Source organism: Lucilia cuprina, chromosome 6, assembly GCF_022045245.1.
Source record: "Lucilia cuprina isolate Lc7/37 chromosome 6, ASM2204524v1, whole genome shotgun sequence".
Classification (NCBI taxonomy): Eukaryota; Metazoa; Arthropoda; class Insecta; order Diptera; family Calliphoridae; genus Lucilia; species Lucilia cuprina.
The window spans coordinates 58,196,638-58,204,532 of NC_060954.1; the positions used below are offsets into that span (position 1 = coordinate 58,196,638).

At 30.4% G+C, this 7,895-nt stretch overlaps 1 long non-coding RNA gene across 1 annotated transcript; it reads left to right on the plus strand.

Moving 5' to 3' along the window:
* Window positions 1-5,589: 5,589 nt before the first annotated feature.
* LOC124420543 lies at window positions 5,590-7,653 on the plus strand. Its single transcript, XR_006941263.1, has 2 exons — window positions 5,590-7,454; window positions 7,538-7,653. It is a non-coding gene; the product is annotated as an uncharacterized LOC124420543 (long non-coding RNA).
* The last annotated feature ends 242 nt before the right edge of the window (window positions 7,654-7,895 follow it).

Here is a 7,895-nt window from a genome sequence, read left to right on the forward strand (position 1 = left end):
TATAGTCTAGTCTATAGTCTAATATTAGACTATAGACTAGACTATAGCTTAGACTATAGACTAGACTATAGCCTAAAATTTAGACTAGATTATAGACTAGACTATGGACTAGCCTATTGACTGCACTATAGACTAGACTTTTGACTAGACTTTAGACTAGACTATAGACTAGACTACAGACTAGACTAAAGACTAGACTATAGACTAGACTATAGCTTAGACTGTAGACTAGACTATAGACTAGACTATAGCCTAAAATTTAGACTAGATTATAGACTAGACTATGGACTAGCCTATTGACTGCACTATAGACTAGACTTTTGACTAGACTTTTGACTAGACTTTTGACTAGACTTTTGACTAGACTTTAGACTAGATTATAGCTAGACCATAGAGTAGTCTATAGGATAGACTATAGATTACACCATGGACTAGACTATAATATAGAATAGAGCTCGTACTACAGAATATACTAGATACTACAGGATAGAGACTATACTATAGAATTAAATTGACTATAGATTAGACTACAGACTAGGCTATAAACTAGAATATAGAATATACCACTTCCCTATAGACTAGACTATAAACAACACTATATTTTAATCTTAAATATTTTCGCAAATATTTCTAGAAACTCATAATTAAATCTGCAATGCGCTAAAACAGTAGCATACCTTAAGGCAAACTTTCTTACTACCCATAATAATTTCCGTTTACCAAAGTTTACTTTTCATATTTAAACAAATACTAATATTAATGTATATTTTACAAGGATATCCATTTTAAATTCCTTAACTAAATAACAAATGCCTTCAGTAGGCTTAAAGGGAGTAAAAAGCGAGAAAAAAACACATTTTATATAAAATGAAATTATAACTGCCAACTCATGTATGCATTAGACCTTTTGCATTTTATATCATTTAAGCAAATATTCATTCATCATTCATCCGTGTTACACGTGTCCATTGGTCAAACAGACACATGTTCACCTCTTAACACATAGACACACACAGATACAGAATTACTCAAAGGTACTAAAAATAAAAACCCTGACAGCTGTTTTCCTAAATATGTTTTTATTATATGGATTGCAGTTGCTTGCTGTTAAAACTTTAGAAGTGCAAAAAAAAAAATTAAAAACGTATATAAATGAAGAATGAAAAGGGATAAAATCTATTGAAAATACGTTTGATGATTGTGTTTACACACATATTTGCATTAGTTGGGGTTTTGTTTCATAAGATAAACATCTATGATTTTGGATCATTGGTCATTTGTTTGACCAGCAAAACCACATTTTATATACGTATGTTTTTCAAACATTAAACATTAAATGTAGGTCATATTTTGAAAGAAAATTTTAAAATGTGTATTTTTTAAATGTGTATGTGGCTAGTTAGATGATAAACCAGTGATCGTCAGCCATTACTAATAGGGTATGAGAGGAATTAGGTATGGGTAATATAAACGAAACTATAGTTCAGTGTGTAGCCTAGTCTATAGTTTAGTGTGTAGCCTAGTCTATAGTCTAGTCTATAGTCTAGTCTATAGTCTAGTCTATAGTCTAGTCTATAGTCTAGTCTATAGTCTAGTCTATAGTCTAGTCTATAGTCTAGTCTATAGTCTAGTCTATAGTCTAGCCTATAGTCTAGTCTATAGTCTAGTCTATAGTCTAGTCTATAGTCTAGCCTATAGTCTAGTCTATAGTCTAGTCTATAGTCTAGTCTATAGTCTAGCCTATAGTCTAGTCTATAGTCTAGCCTATAGTCTAGTCTATAGTCTAGTCTATAGTCTAGTCTATAGTCAAGTCTATAGTCTAGTCTATAGTCTAGTCTATAGTCTAGTCTATAGTCTAGTCTATAGTCTAGTCTATAGTCTAGTCTATAGTCTAGTCAATAGTCTAGTCTATAGTCTAGTCAATAGTCTAGTCTATAGTCTAGCCTATTCTATAGTCTATAGTCTAGTCTATAGTCTAGTCTATAGTCTAGTCTATAGTCTAGTCTATAGTCTAATCTATAGTCTAGTCTATAGTCTAGTCTATAGTCTTGTCTATAGTCTAGTCTATAGTCTAGTCTATAGTCTAGTCTATAGTCTAGTCTATAGTCTAGTCTATAGTCTAGTCTATAGTCTAGTCTATAGTCTAGTCTATAGTCTAGTCTATAGTCTAGTCTATAGTCTAGTCTATAGTCTAGTCTATAGTCTAGTCTATAGTCTAGTCTATAGTCTAGTCTATAGTCTAGTCTATAGTCTAGTCTATAGTCTAGTCTATAGTCTAGTCTATAGTCTAGTCTATAGTCTAGTCTATAGTCTAGTCTATAGTCTAGTCTATAGTCTAGTCTATAGTCTAGTCTATAGTCTTGTCTATAGTCTAGTCTATAGTCTATAGTCTAGTCTATAGTCTAGTCTATAGTCTAGTCTTTAGTCTAGTCTATAGTCTAGTCTATAGTCTAGTCTATAGTCTAGTCTATAGTCTATAGTCTAGTCTATAGTCTAGTCTATAGTCTATAGTCTAGTCTATAGTCTAGTCTATAGTCTAGTCTATAGTCTAGTCTATAGTCTAGTCTAGTCTATAGTCTAGTCTATAGTCTGGTCTATAGTCTAGTCTATAGTCTAGTCTATAGTCTAGTCTATATTCTTGTCTGTAGGCTATTGCTGTGTATATAGTCTGAACTATAGTCCTGTCTGTTCTATAGACTATACTGTAGTTTTTTTTTAATTTTCTCTTTGAGTTGACCACTGCTTAAGCTACTTTAACTCGAACGTACGTGCATGATTATTTGAATTTGTGCACAAACGTGTAAAATTTTTATTTTAATGGCAAATTGTTTTATTTCGAAACTGACAATTTTCGAATATAATCGATAATGATGAGCGTTAAAGTAGTGACAAGGGATGAATTATTACTGCAAACACAAAGAAACGATAGTTTAGACCAAACAGATGAAATTTAAAGAGGCTTAAAAATAATTAGGTGTAATTTGGAAACCTTTTTTTCAAAAACACTAATAATCAAGGTCTACAGTTGTTAATTTGGATTAGAGTTGAAAGTTTAAAGTTGACTTCCGTTTTCCAAAACAACAACAACATGTTAGATGTGTTTTCGTAAAAAAGGTCAGTTTTTTCTATTGTTTTTTTCATGGTTTTATTATAATTATTACATGTTTAAAAAATATTTCTGCATTTGTTGAAATATGACGGTATTTCCCCTCCTCACAGCCGTGGCAATTAAATTTATAATGCTTCCATTCAAAACAAGAATTTCTCAAACTGAAAAGGAATGTTTAATTTAACTAACCACACCTGGTTCAGTGTCTAAACTAAACTAAAGTAAATACTTTCGGTGTGTGTTGAAATGTGTGTGTGTGTGTGTGCGGTGGCAGCAGCTTGGTTAGGTTACACGTTCAAAAATGTTCTGGCACGTCTGACTGCATAATTTTGTTTTTTTTTTTTGTATGTTAGAGAATTTGTTAATGTCTTGCAATTTATTTCGAAATACGTTCCAAAAGAATGCATGAATGTTAAAACGTCAACACCAGTATTCTCATCCGCCATAAAGAAGAAGAATAATATGTATATATTTTACAGGATTAAAATTTACGTTTCCTTTTATTTTGCTTATTTGCCATGTAAGCATATTTTTTATTTACCTATTATACTTCACCCTATCAAGTCCCTAAATCCATGCCCTGCCGCTCCATTCATTTATCCATAACATTTGTTCATCAATATTGTTTGTATCCCTCGCTCTATTATCATGGCAAAAAAAGAAAAATAAAGAACAATCTTTAGGGGAATGACTTTTTTCTTACAACAAATATGATTGCGTGTGGCCTGTAAAAGAATTTAAAAAACAACAACAAATTTTATTCCTACCACTGCATTTTAATCCATAATAACAACAAAAAAAATTCCTAAAAAACAAAAAAATTGTTTATATACAAATGCATCAACAAAAGCCTGAAACACAATAATAAAGATTTTAAAGAAGACAACAACAAAAACAACTAAATAAACAAATACTTTTGGCATTTGTAAGTTGAATACACTCAAAAAATAAAGTGCAGTTTTTCTAATTGGATTTCTTAAATATACACACACACTCACACAATATCGAGTAGTTTCTGTTATGAAATTTTTTACTCTCATAGCAAAATATTAGTGAAGAGCGTTTTTTCTAGCGTATGCTTCAATGACAAAGTAAGCCAGTAGTTTGTATATAAAGTACCACACTTGACTTGAAGTGATTTCAATTACTATTAAGGAAATATCATGATTTTATTAAGTAGAGTAATAAGTATTTCAAATTTGCATATAATAGACTGTGGCACGAACGCTATTCAATTTTATAACTATTCAAGTTCAATTGAAGATCAAAAAGAGAAAAAACCTTAGAATAAATTAATTTCTGAAATTATTAACTTATGTACTGAATAGATCATAGACCAGGATATAGACTAGGCCTTAGTCTAGATTATAGATTACTTAAGATTTAAGACTAAACTCTAGTTAATACCATAGACTAGACTCCAGATCAGACCATATCACAGAATATCGACTAGAGTATAGTCTAGACTATATACTAGACTGTAGTCCTGGCTGTAGACAGGACTAAAGTCAAGGCTATTGACAAGACTAAAGTTCAGACTATAGACAAGACTAAAGACTATATAACAGAACTATAGTCCAGGCAATAGAAAATATTATTGTATAAACTATAGACAAGACTATAGAATAGTCAATAGTCTAGACTATGGAGGAAACAAGAGCCTAGTCTACAGACTAGACTATAGACAAGACTAAAGTCCAGACTATAGCCAAGACTAAAGACTATATAACAGAACTATAGTCCAGGCAATAGGAAATATTATTGTATAGACTTTAGACAAGACCATAGAATAGTCAATAGTCCAGACTATGGAGGAAACAACAGTTCAGTATACTTATTTGACTATAGACGAAACTATAGTCCAGACTATAGACTAGCAAATAGTCCAGACTATAGACTAAAAAATAGTCCAGACTATAGACTAAAAAATAGTTCAAATTATGAACTAGACTCTAATACAGACTTTACATTAGACTATAGACAGGACTATACACTAGATCATAGTCTAGACCATAAAATAGACTATAGTCCAGAATATTAAATAGTGTGTAGTTCAGATTAATTCTATTTTAGTCCCGACTATTCACAATACTATAGTCCAGACAATAGACTGGACTATAGTCCAAACTATAGACTACAAGTCAAGACTTTAGAGTATACTATAGTCTAGACTATGTTTAGACTACATTTTAGTTTAGACTATTGACCAAAATATGGCGTAGAATATAGTTCAGACTAGACTATAGTTAAGACTATAAACTATACTATGGTCCTATGAACTACACATTATATTAGTCTAGACTATACACTAGACTATAGCCCAGGCTGTTAAATAGTGTTTATTTCATATTATTAACTTTATTTTAGTCCAGACTATTCGCTATACTATAGTCCAGACAATAGACTAGTGTATAGACTATAGTCCAGATTTTAGTCCAGACACTATAGTCTGGACTATAGTGTATAGACTATAGTCCAGACTTTAGAGTAGACTATAGTACAGACTATGGACTAGACTATAGTTTCGACTATAGCTCCAGCTCTTGACTAGTCTAGACTCAAGACTAGACAATAGTCCATAGTCTGAACTATAGATTACACTATAGTCCAGACTATGGACTAGACCATATCCCAAACTATAGACTACACTTTAGTCCAAACTATAGACTAGACTATAGTCCAAACTATAAACTAGACTATAGACTATGTTATAGTTCAGATTGTGGACTAGACCGTTGCTCAGACTATGAACTAGACTATATTCCAGACTAGATTATAGTCCAGACTATTGTGTAGAATAGACAGTCCAAAGCAGACTTTCCGCAGAAATATTGAAAGTAGACTCTTGTCCCGTGTATAGTCTATATACTAGACTGTTGTGCAGAATATAAATGAGTGTATAGATTAGAATGTTGACTAATTCCAATCTTTACATTAAATAGTAATCAATACTATGGGTCATATTATAGGCTAAACTATAGATTAGAGTATATAATAGATTTTAACCTATATAAGATCTAGGTAGTCTAGTCCAGTCCATTGACAAAATTAGACAACAAATTCAGAACATTGACTTAATTATAAACTAGATAAGTGTGCAGAATATGGACAAGACCCTTTGTCAAACTTTTAACGTTAATTGTTTATCAGTAAATTGAGGTTACATGATGTTTGTGTTGGTTTAAAGGTTTTTTCAAGATTTAGCCAATTTCCGTTTTAACCAAAATTTAAAAAAATTGAAATATCTTAAAATTTGCCTAAGTGTAAAATGATGCCTGCATAAATCGAATAGTAACGAAATAAAAAAAATCTCATCATATTAGTGCTAATCGAGCGCTAATTTAAATTTATTTAAGAAAAATCATGATCTGTGCAAAATGTGTATATGTATATATTTTGCTTAAAATTTACAACTATAAAATGCTGAGATTTATTTTAAGAGTTTTTTTTTCTTTACAAATGAAACATTTTTTTTTCAAAAGTAGTGCACTGCCATACAGCAGTTTAAAATGAACAATCTACAGCGTCAGGGGCATTTTGTATATAACTTTATTTAGGTTTTTTGGATTTGTAAGAAAAAATATTTCTCATGGTTAATTTGTTTATATTACTACAACATTACATATACAATACGGCGCAAACTTCAAGAGCTACGAAAATCACAAATCACTCTGCAATGGCATGAACAACTTGGTTTTTAAGAGTACAAACTTTGGGCAAGAGAGTTGCTTGCCCGCTCATTTGTTTAATTATAAAGAATATATATGTTCAATTAAAAATCAAATTGTACACACGGTTTTTCATTTTAACAAAATTTTTTTTAAGGAAAAAGAGTTCAATGAACTTATTTTTTTAGGTTTTTAGTTTAATTTAAATTTTGTATATTTGTTTGGTAAAAAAATAAATAAATAATTTTTCTTCCGATTTGTAATTTAACAAAAGGGGAGAGAGAGATTTATTTATTTGTTGTTGTTGTAAGTAATTACCTACAATAATTACTAAAAAGGGGAATAATAAAATTAGATTTGTATAAAATAATGAAATTATTTATTTATAGTGGCGCTTTGTTAAATCAAAATTTTATTACTCTTTTACTTATACGTGGAAGCCCCCTTTTTAAAATGATCTACAACAACAACTACATCAGCAACAGCAGCAGAGGCTATACAGCCAAACGATTGATCATTCTTATTCATTCAGTTTAGTCAATCAGTCAGTAAGTTTGCTGCTTTTAACGTTAAAGGTTCTTTAAAATTTCTCTACTGCTGGTTGGTGGTAGTACGAGTGTGTGTGTGTGTGTGTGTATGTGTGTATTTATGTGTCTGTGCGTTTTAATGATTTAAGGGTGTGTTTCATTCACTCTTTGCTTTTGTTGTTGTACTTATTATTATTTAATTTTATATCTTTTTTTTATCAAAAAAATTTTAGTTGTCGACATTTAATTGAATACAACACACAGAACACACTCTTCTTGCAGCAGTCAGCACGTGCTGTTTTAGCTGAAAACTTATAAAATATAAGAAGAATCGGAGCAAAAACAAAAACACAACAACAACAACGAAAAATAAATAAATAAAAATCAAAATAATTACAAAAACGAAAAAAATCATAAAATTAATATATTTCCGTTTCACAAAATGTTTAGATTTAAACAAAATTTCAAACCATGAACACTACGCATTCCAGTTAACGGTTGTGTTAAAAAAAAATTATTAAATAAATTCGGGATTTAAAAAATTTAATTAATAATTTTTTTTCAATAAAAATTATTTAAAGTGAAAAAAAA